The 11,287-nt window shown below is 50.7% G+C and overlaps 1 protein-coding gene across 1 annotated transcript in view; it reads right to left on the bottom strand.

Annotated features, from left to right (window-relative positions):
* Positions 1-2,499: 2,499 nt before the first annotated feature.
* LOC149354119 (uncharacterized) overlaps positions 2,500-11,287 on the bottom strand; it is a 36,570-nt gene continuing 27,782 nt past the window's right edge. The window contains exon 4 of the mRNA XM_089583070.1: positions 2,500-2,669. The gene's annotated coding sequence lies outside the window, so the exon portion shown is untranslated. The remainder of the gene's footprint in view (positions 2,670-11,287) is intronic.

Raw genomic sequence — 11,287 nt, 5'->3', positions numbered from 1 at the left:
GTAGCGTTCTTTTTTTCATGTTCGCTGGTCCTACACCCCTTATGATCCGAAAGTTGTAAATTCCTGGTTGCGACTTGACGTTGGTCTTCTGCAGAGATGACTGCAATCCAAAGTCAACCTGCGCTTGGTTCCGGTGTCTGATATTTTCACCTTAGCTTCTGTATTTGTTTTCAACGGTTCCTTTTTAATGCTGCGCTTGCAATAAGCCTCCGTGTTTAGCAGAGCTGTTGTGTCTTCTCTCGTCCCGTTTTCTCCGCGAACTCCTCTAAGACATGCAGCCTCTGCAGCTACAAACGCCCACTACTTCTACTGCTCCGTAGCCGCACGGCGCTCCATGCCATTCAGAAGGGTTTCGTGAAGCTGATGCGTTGAAAATAGCTTCACGAGGGGCGTACAGTGTTATACAGCATGCCAGAAATCGCCCGGGAAATCGGCCGCAGCGCTGGGCACTTTAGCCACCGTGACCGCTTGCAGGAACATACTATGTAAACTAAACTGGGAGTGCACTAGTGGAATTTTTCACTTGTCTGTGCTTAATTCATTTATATTAATTTTGACTGTCCGCGACGCTAAAACCATCACTCTGCAATGTCTGCCAGCGCAAAGCATGCAGCCGCATCGCCCGAGCGCGAATTGGCAACAAATGAGGCTGTGTTACGAACAACTAGTCGCAAAGCTGATCCGGGGACTTCAAGTGCGACGTCTTGGTCTAAACCCGGCACGACATAACGCCGAAGGTCTGATCCAGATGTCAGGTACGTTTGAACAGTCACGGTGGTCGAAGCAGAGGCAGGCAAAGTCTTCAGTTCTGCGGAGGTGGTCGACGTAGGGTAACCAGCGCACCCAAACGGTCACGGTGTTGGTGGTGCGGTGAATTGTGAATCCTTGAAATCCATGTGTTCGAAGGCACTTGTCGAATGTCGGTTGAAGGAGAAGGTGTGACAAAGTTGACAGATCGAAGCATTCGCCTGGCGGCTTAACCACCACCTTGTACAGCGGCTTTACGTCCGGTTGACACGAAAGGCGGCCTCTCGTCTGAGCAGTTCTTTGGAACAATGTTTCAGACTCGCCTGTCATTTCGGCATCGCATTTGGTATGGGACGCAGAGCATGGAGGATGAAAGTGTTTCATCGTATACACCCAGCTCGCTGCAGCTACACAGCGGCGCAGATAACCCTGACCTCTGCGAAGGAAGCCAACTACGGGCAAGGCGAATCCATGATCAGATGGCGGCTAACCACCGCATGCGTAAAGCTCCGGCGATGGCTTTGCAGGCGATCGCTGCATAAGTGGTCAAAATTTACGGAGCGCAATGAAAGCACGTCCGATCCAGGCTGCACGTAATCTTACTTTTCACCCTGACTTGCAATTAGAAATTTGTAGCCGGTCGTTAATATTAGTCATATCTGCCTTCAAAACTGCGAAATCGCGATTACTCTCGCTGCCATTGTTCAACTAATTTTGGCTGCATCGTGTCAAAATACATGTGCTTTTGAAAAGCATGCACGGCAAGGAACCCATTCACTAGGAGTAACTACTCGAAATAGCTAAATTTTGTCCAGAAACAGCCCCGAGTGTAATCAGGTTTTCCAAATTCTGAGACCTGGTATGGCTATTACTAACAACGGGCTGCAGATCTCTGATTGCAGCCAGGTGCGTAAATGTAATTGTTAGGAAATTAACTATCAAAAAATAGTTAGCCGCCTAACTACTAAAGTTTATTAACCTCATTTCTTATCTCTGCCGGCACTGGTTTATTCTGCCACTGAAATCGTCTGCTTAACTCAGAAAGGCTATTCTTAAAATTATGATCTGCTTCCAGGAAACACACAGTAGACAGTAGAAGCGCACAGCAGAGTAGAAAATTCATAGCTATTTTTCGCTCGTACGCTACGGGATAGTGAAATTCTGTGCTCTGTGCCTCGACAGCCCATCTGCCAACCTGGGGCCAGCTCTTATATCGAGGTGTCGGCAGAAAGTAGAAAGTAGCGAGCAGCACACGTCCTATGGCAACATAAAAAAACGCTATCTGAAGACAGGCGTCAAATTTTATGTGCAGCTGCATTCCTCCACACGCGCGCCCCTGTGTACTTTCCTTTTGCGTCTGCCTTTTTTTCCTCGCAAATTTCGCTCCCGCAGTTAATATCAGTGGCTGAGTAGCAGGGCAGCAATAAGGAAGGATCCGAGAATTCTTCGCTAATCGTAGAATGTTTGCAATTCTAATCAGTGATTCATATCATTAAGTGATGTAAGGAGAGAGTTTTCAAGGAGCGAATGTTAGAGTTTGCTGTTGCGCAGCAGCCAGACAGCTTAATACAAACTAGTTTCCCGGACGATCAATTGTTAGCAGCGCTCGAAAATATTTCCATTTAGTGTAAAAAAATTGCTAAGAGAACTAATAAATTAAAATGTACGAAAAATTTTGAGTTCCAAAGCAGTTCCTTCATTTTCGGAACAACATGCCGGCAAGGCATCGTATCGGACTCGGTGAAGACCCAGTAGCTTTCGAATGCACATTTAATTGGTTTGGTAAATATTTGTAACACGCATTTGATCACTGCTAACAAAAAGTTCTCGAAAAAAAACCCCAAAGTACCACCTTCACCCAACACGCACATCCAGGTGCCGTAGTGTATGTCCACAGCGGCTAGGTGGTTGGCGTCTTCAGACTGCGTAGAAGAAAGAAGAGCATATATGAAGCAAGCTGGAAAAAAAATCATTTGTCTGAAAGCATATTTCTTTACTCCAGACTTATTTACAGATCCCATAATTATGAATAGCGCTGATATCCGCTTATGAATCTCAGAACAAACAGCCGCCGCGGTGGCTCAGTGGCTATGGTGCTCGGCTGCTGACCCAAAAGACGCGGGTTCGATCCCGGCAGCGGCGGCTGGAATTTCTTTGGAGGAGAAATTCTAGAGGCCCGTGTACTGTGCGATGTCAGTGCACGTTAAAGAACCCCAGGTGGTCGAAATTTCCGGAGCCCTCCACTACGGCGTCTCTCATAGCCTTAGTCGCTTTGGGACGTTAAACCCCATAAACCAAAAACCATCAGAACAAACAACACTCGAGTCTAAACTAAGCACACCGGCAGTGACCAAACGGGGTAACTACTGGCAGAACAAGCACATCTGAGGTGAATTCCGGTATTCATCAAAGATAAAATAAGATGGGGGCAAGCAAAGCACACTCGAAAAAACTCCTAAATTTAAAATAAACAGCTTTCCTTTTCATGGCGTAATTCGGAAACAATCAAAATCTAATAACCCATCTGTTGTGTAATCGTCGCGGCTAGAGCGATAGCGGCGGCGCGACTATCGCGAGATCTGGCTATAAGATAAGCCGCGCTGCTCGGCCACCGGACATTCCACTACAAGCTGTGATGGAATAAACCACGTTCGGTTTTCCACCCAGCTGGCCTTCGTCTGCTGTCCCCGACAAAACACGACATTTGGCGACGAGAGTGGGATTCTGACAAGTTCTACAGCAAGCCGACATGGCAACGGATGGTTCGGCAGCGGCGGGAGCAGTGATGCAACTCGTCGGTCGACTGGGACACATCGAGCCCTTCGACGAGTCTACGAACGACTGGCCGTCGTACGAGGAACGCTTAACGTCGTTTGTTCTGGACAACCGTATCCCCGAGGACAAGGTACACGCTTTTTTGAGTCTCGTAGGCCCAAAGACGTACAGTCTCCTTAAGTCCATGGTTGAAAAACAGCGCACAAAAGACTAGCCACAAGAGTAAAGGCGACGACAGGACAGGACAAAAGACTAGACCCTCTTTTGTCTAGTCTTTTGTGCGCTGTTTTTCAACCATGAATCTATACCAACTCGCCCAACTTAATGTACTCCTCAAGTCATTGACCGCGCCGGAATTGCCGTCAGCTAAAAGTTTCGACGTGCTAAAGAAACTTCTAGGCGACCACTTGTCACCGAAGCCGTCGGTAATTAGTGAACGCGCGAAATTTCACAGGAGAGCGCAACTCGAGACTGAATCGATTTCGGAATATGTTGCACAGTAGCGGAAATTGGCACAGACATGTGAATTTGAATCCGCACTCGATCAGTCGCTGCGGGACCGTTTTGTTTGCGGTTTGCGCAGAGACGATATACAGCGAGTGTTATTCACGGAGGATAACAAGCTAACCTTTCAAAAAGCCGTGGCACGAGCGCTAGCCATGGAAGCAGCTAAAAAGAGCGTAGCAGAAGCGCACGCCTCTGATAGGGGCGTTCCGGACGTTCACAAGGTGAGAGCCTTTGGAGAAAGCGATAATGCCACGTATCATTGTAGTGTCCGTTCGTTCGCTCTCAAGGCCGCAAGAAAGGGCTGTTATCATTTTTGTTTCTGACGCGAGAAGCGACCGGACTAATCTCGATTGATCACAGCCGTGAAGAGCTGCATCTACGTTTTTCTAGATTACTCTAGATGATCTCGACCTGTTATCTCGAAGTTTCCTTGCCGGCTTTAAATTGAACAATGCCGCGAGCAGCGGGCATTCGTAGTTCGACGATTAACGAGCACGCTTGTAGCTTACGCCGCCACCTAGTGGTTCAGTTTTTTGCGGGCGCAACTCAGCCCAAATAAAGAGCTTCGTTTGCAAGTCTTTCTGGTGTCTTCCTGACCGCTGGACTGCCGTCACTACAACGCGACATCTCATGGAGGTGTGGGGTAGCCTTCCATGTTCCGGACACCCCCTACAATTTGTGACGCCATCCCTCTGAGTCATTCACCGCAGGACCTGAGCCCAGTCCACCGCGCAAGTCGACGTCTGCTAGGGGACGCACCTGAGTTCGGGACTCTGCCGGACCCTACCCGGAAGCGAAAGCCAGTAGCAACGTCCACCATGAGCTTGCCCCAGACGACGACTCCAATCATTCTTCACCAGCCCCGGGTACCACCAACCTTCGACGCTTCACCTGGCGCTGACCCCGAAGAATGGCTGGAACAGTTCGACCGTGTGGCTGTCTTCAACAACTGGGATGATGCTACGAAACTTGCGTATGTCTTCTTCGCCTTGGAGGGAGCAGCAAGAATCTGGTTTGAGAATGAGGAAGCTAGCCTTACGAACTGGGAAACCTTCAAGGAGCAGTTTCTGAAGACCTTCACGAACGTCGTGCGCAAGGAGAGAGCCCAGCAGCTGCTACAGTCTCGCATACAACATCCAAACGAGACCGTTGCAATGTACACTGAGGAGATGAAGCGTCTCTTCCGGCGTGCCAACTCGAACATGAAGGAAGATGAAAAGGTCAAGCTGCTTATGCGAGGAGTTAAGAGCAACTCTTTGCGGGCCTCATATGGAACCCACCCAAAACCGTAGCGGAATTCGTCGAAGAGGCATCCACCATGGAAAAAAACCCTTGATGCCAGAGCCCGCCAGTAGGACCGCCAGCAGCGCTTTTTGTCAGCAAGCTGCATGGACAACGCTAACAACGATAACCTGCGCGAGGTTATACGTGAAATTGTGCGAGAAGAGCTCCGACGATTGCTGCCAACAGGAACGCAGCCGCAGCTCACTTCGCTCACCGACGTCATCCGGGACGAGGTGCAACAGGCCTTGGGTGTGACACCGACCACCACCCAGCCTCTGGAGCCTCCAGCCATGGCTTACGCCGCAGCAGTGCGCCGTCCTACACCTCGACGACGGGACCCAAGCCCCTATCGCCCTCAGCCAGCTGCGTTGTACCGCCGCCCTCTCGCACCAACCCGCCCGTCCTACGAGCGCCGCACACAGACGAGGAAATGCGACGAGTGGAGAACACCCAACCAGCGCCGCCCACTATGCTTCCACTACGGAGAAGCCGGTCACATTCTCCGGTACTGCTCATACAGGAGAATGGGCATCCGAGGGTTCCCTTACGATGCCCCACGACCCCGACTCGGCCAGCGACCAGCCGAAATCGAGGACTTCGGCTGGACGACCCCCTACCCCGCATCGACGACACATTGGATCGTCTATGCAACGCTAAGTACTTCTCATCGATGGAACTGAAGAGCGGCTACTGGCAAATTGAAGTCGACGAAAGAGATCGCGAGAAGACTACGTTTATCACGCCAGACGGACTCTTCGAGTTCAAGGTGATGCCATTCGGCCTCTGCTCGGCCCCAGCGACGTTCCAGCGAGTAATGGATACGGTGCTCGCTGGCTTGAAGTGGCAAATTTGTCTGGTCTACTTAGACGACGTTGTTGTCTTCTCCTCAAGCTTTGAAGATCATCTCAGAAGGCTTCGGACAGTGCTGGAAACAATCTAGTCTTCAGGACTAACACTGAAACCATAGAAGTGCCACTTCGCCTACGAGGAGCTGCTGTTCCTTGGTCACGTCGTAAGCAAGGATGGAGTTCGCCCAGACACTCGGAAGACGGCTGCGATCGCAGAGTTTCCACAGCCTAATGACAAGAAAGCTATACGCAGATTCCTTGGATTGTGGGCTTATTACCGGCGATTCGTCAAGAACTTTTCGCGCATCGCTGAACCTTTGACCCAACTTACCAAGGCTGACGTGCCTTTTAAATGGGAAACGCCGCAACAAGAAGCTTTCAAAGAGCTGAAGCGCCGCTTACAGTCTCCTCCTGTGCTCGGACACTTTATGAAAACGCCGAAACCGAAATTCATACAGATTCAAGTAGTGCGGGCTTAGGAGCGGTCCCAGTTCAGAAAAATGGTAAACAGGAGAAAGTTATCGCGTACGCAAGTCGTTCACTGTCGAAAACCGAAGCCAACTATTCGACGACCGAGAAAGAATGTCTCGCCATTATTGGGGCCACGTCCAAAGTTCGACCCTACCTGTACAGACGACCATTCAAGGTTGAGAGCGACCATCATGCTCTGTGCTGGCTTGCCAATTTGAAGGACCCCTCTGGCCGCCTTGCTCGTTGGAGCTTCCGTCTTCAAGAATTTGACATAACTGTAGTCTACAAATCTGGCCGCAAGCATTCCGACGCAGACTGCTTGTCGCGAGCCCCCGTCGACGCAGCACCGGAAGAGGAGGACGACGACGCTTTCTTAGGGCCGGTAAGCGCGAGCAGTTTCGCGCAGCAGCAGCGCTCGGATCCTGAGTTGCAAAGCCTAGTTGCTTATCTGAAAGGAAAGACCGCATCGCCTCCCCGAGGGTTCAAGCGCCAACTGTCGTCCTTCGTCGTTCACAGTAATGTCCTCCTGAAGAAGAACTTCGCGCCCAACAGGACAGTGCATCTTCTTGTCGTGCCCAAAAATCTCAGGCAAGAAATTATGCAGGCATGCCATGATCAGCCGACTGCAGGGAATCTCGGGATTGCTCGCACGTTGCACCGCATCCAGGAGAAGTACTATTGGCCGCGGCTAGCTGCCGATGTTTCCCATTACGTGAAAACGTGCCGTGAGTGTCAGCGACGCAAAACGCCTCCGACTAGACCAGCCGGACTCCTGAACCCTCTACCACCTCCAACTAAGCCCTTTCAGCAAATTGGGATGGACCTCCTCGGACCCTTTCTGACTTCATCATCGGGTAACAAATGGATCATCGTGGTAACCGACTACATGACCCGATACGCTGAAGCAAAAGCGTTGCCTAATGGTACCGCAACAGAAGTCGCTAAATTTTTTGTCGAACAAATTCTCCTGCGACACGGCGCCCACGAAGTGCTCATCACAGACAGAGGAACGGCGTTTGCAGCGGAGCTGACGCAAGCCATTCTCAACTACAGTCAGACAATCCATCAGAGGACAACTGCCTGTCATCCGCAAACCAACGGACTCACAGAGCGTCTGAACAAAACTATCGCAGACATGCTCTCCATGTACATCGACGCCGAACACAAGACGTGGGACACCATTCTGCCGTACGTGATCTTTGCCTATAACACTGCCGGCCAGGAGACTACCAGGTTTACCCCATTCCAGCTTGTATACGGCAGGAAGCCCACGACTACACTCCACGCAATGCTCCCGCACGTTTCAGACGAAGACAACCACGACGTCGCCGCCTACCTTGATCACGCCGAGGAAGCCCGAAGACTTGCGCGGCTTCGCATTAAAGACCAGCAGCACGCCGACGCCCGACGCTACAATCTGCGCCGACGAGACACGAATTACAAGCCAGGTGATCATGTTTGGATATGGACACCAATTCGCCGCAGTGGATTGAGTGAAAAGTTGCTTCGACGCTACTTTGGCCCGTACAGGGTTCTCCTTTGCATCGGTGAGCTCGACTATGAAGTCATCCCCGACGGCACTACAGCATCTCAACGACGACGCACACGCCCGGAAGCCGTACATGTCGTGCGCCTTAAACCTAACTATGAACGCTAATGGACTCGATGTTTACATTCTCCGTATTTATTTTTCATTTTTGAAGCGTCGAGGCGACGCTTCTTTGGAAGGGGGGTAATGCCACGTAACATTGTAGTGTCCGTTCGTTCGCGCTCAAGGCCGCAAGAAAGGGCTGATATCATTTTTGTTTGTGACGCGAGAAGCGACCGGACTCATCTCGATTGATCACAGCCGTGAAGAGCTGCATCTACGTTTTTCTAGATTACTCTAGATGATCTCGACCTGTTATCTGGAAGTTTCCTTGCCGGCTTTAAATTCAACGATGCCGCAAGCAGCGGGCATTCGTATTTCGACGATTGACGAGCACGCTTGCTGCTTACGCCGCAGACTTCCGTTCAACTGTTTCGTTTCGTATTTTGTTCCTTTAGTAAAAAATAAACTTCTCTTTCCACGCCGCCACCGAGTGTGAGTTCTTTTGCGGGCGCAAGTCACCCCAAATAGAGAGCTTCGTTTGCAAGTCTTTCTGGTGTCTTCCTGACCGCTAGACTGCCGTCACTACAACGTGGCAATATGACGCAGCGAAACTGCTATCGCTGCGGGTCGGCGAATCATGCAAGCCGACTGTGTCCGCACATAGCGGCCACCTGTTTGAATGTGTCCTTTCTTATCACATTTGAAAGAGTGTGCCAAGCTAACAAGCAGCAAAAGACGAAGGGAGCGCGGCGAAACTCGATGATGTTGGTTCCCGTTCAACCTTCTGTAAGCATGAAGAAAATTATTTCGCCTGGTCTGGCTCCGATAAAACTTTCTGTGCACGTAGAAGGTCGGCCCTTGATCATGGAGATGGAGACAGGGGCTACTGTGTCCGTCATGTCTTTATACCCGTTTCGGTAGAAGTTTCCCTCAATCAAGGTCATGCCAACGACGCTGAAGCTGCGGACGTTCCAGGGAGCCATAGTCCAGCCTGTTGGAGTCGCTCACGTGGCCGTGCAGTACGGAGAGCAGAGGGCCCAGCTGCCTCTACATCACAAAAGAAAAGGGACTTCCGCTGCTAGGTCGACAATGGTTGCAAGCCATCCGACTCAATTGGAGCAGTATCTTCAAGCTTAACGCTATTTCCAGGTCAGATTGTTCTGCTTGTTCGAGTCAAACTGCCAGACTACGCGCACTTCTAGACAGATACCAGTTTGTTTAATGACGAACTGGGAACAATTTCAGAAGAGCAGAGTTGTCGCTAAAAGATGGTAGCGTGCCGAAGTTTCTGAAGGCAAGAAGTGTGCCCTTTGCATTACAACCTGCGGTCGAGGCCGAGCTTAATAAGCTGGAAGGCATGAGAGTCATTTCACCAGTTGCGACGAGCCGCTATGCCACACCGGTTGTACCAGTAGTAAAGAAGGACGGTGGCATAAGACTATGCGGTGATTACAAGACCACCCTAAATCCTTGTATTGAAACTGACCGGTACTCACTGCCGAGAGTCTGAGTTGTTTGCGGCGCTCGAAGGGGGCCAAGAATTTTCTAAGATTGATCTCAACAGAGCCTATCAGCAGGTGGTAGTGTCGGAGTCGTCAAGAGAGTACTTGACACTCAATACCCGTAAAGGACTCTTTGCGGTAAAACTGCTACCGTTTGGGGTTTCATCGGCACCATCCATTTTCCAAAGAATTATGGACACAATGTTTAAAGACCTGAAAGGCGTCACCTGCTATTTGGATGACGTTCTCATCACTGGAAGGACGGCAGACGAGCATTTTGCAAACCTGGAAGCTGTCCTAAAGCGGTTGACTGAGCGCGGCGTTCGAGTAAAGAAAGAAACGTGTTCGTTCTTTCAAAAGAACTGCGCTATCTTGGTCATGTTATCAGCGCAGCAGGTGTCAGCACAACGCCAGAGAAGATAGAAGCCTTGACGAAAGCTCCCGCGCCCACAAGCAAGCAGCAGCTGCAGTTGTTTCTGGGCGTCGTAAATTACTACGGGAAGTTCGTTCCACGATTGTCTACTCTGGCCAGTCCTCTTTACAAACTGCTGCGTCGCGATCATCCATGGCGCTGGGATGCATCGTGCCAAGTGGCATTCGAGGAAGTCATAAATGCGTTGGCGTCATCCGCGATACTGCCGCATTATGACCCCGATAAGCCTTTGCAAGTGGCTTGTGACGCTTCCCAGTACGGCGTGGGTGCAGTACTTTCTCATGTTGCGGACGATGGAAGCCCTCGCCCGGTCGCTTATGCGTCACGCACATTAAATGACGCTTAGAAAAAGTAGTCAGCTAGAAAAGAAAGCACTTGCCATCTTTTTTGCAATCAAAAAGTTTCATTTCTACATCTATGGAACATGTTTCACATTGATCACGGATCACAAGCAGTTACTAACCATCCTGGGGCAGAAGACAGGCATTCCACCGATCGCGGCAGCACGCTTGCAGGGATGGGCCGTCACTTTGTCTGCTTACAAGTACTCGCTCGTGTACAAAAAGTCGTGACAACGCAGAGACAGATTTTTTTCAAGGTTCCCTGCCCAGGACCAGCAAGACGGCACGTCCGAAGGCGAGGAATCATTTTATGCCTTGCGCCTGGTGTCGATGCCCCTATCCGCCAAAGAGATTGCGCGTGCCACATCACGTGATCCCATGCTTAGTAAGGTGCTCCAGTTTACTAGCACAGGTTGGCCATTGTACCTGCGAGATGCAAGCCTAAAGCAATTTTTCGACAGACGTTTGCAGATCACCGTGTCTCAAGGGTGCCTCATGTATGGCATGAGGGTTGTTATCCCGTCTACCCTTCGTAGAGTCTGTTCTCGACGAACTGCACCAAGGCCATCCTGGAATCGTGCGGAGCAAGGAGTTTGACCGCAGCTATGTCTGGGGGCCGTCAATTGATGCAGATTTGGAAACAAAGGTACGAAGTTGTCAAGCGTGCCAGCAACAACGTAATAATGCATGTAAGGCACCTCTGCAACCTTGGGCATGGCCGACCGCACCGTGGAGGCGAATTCACCTGGACTTCGCGGGGCCTTTTCGAGGAACCACGTTTCTACTGG

This window comes from Amblyomma mixtum, chromosome 3, assembly GCF_055824585.1.
Source record: "Amblyomma mixtum isolate Tamu chromosome 3, ASM5582458v1, whole genome shotgun sequence".
Classification (NCBI taxonomy): Eukaryota; Metazoa; Arthropoda; class Arachnida; order Ixodida; family Ixodidae; genus Amblyomma; species Amblyomma mixtum.
The sequence above is the reverse complement of the archived record's forward strand: the minus strand, read 5'-3'. Positions and strand labels throughout refer to the sequence as shown.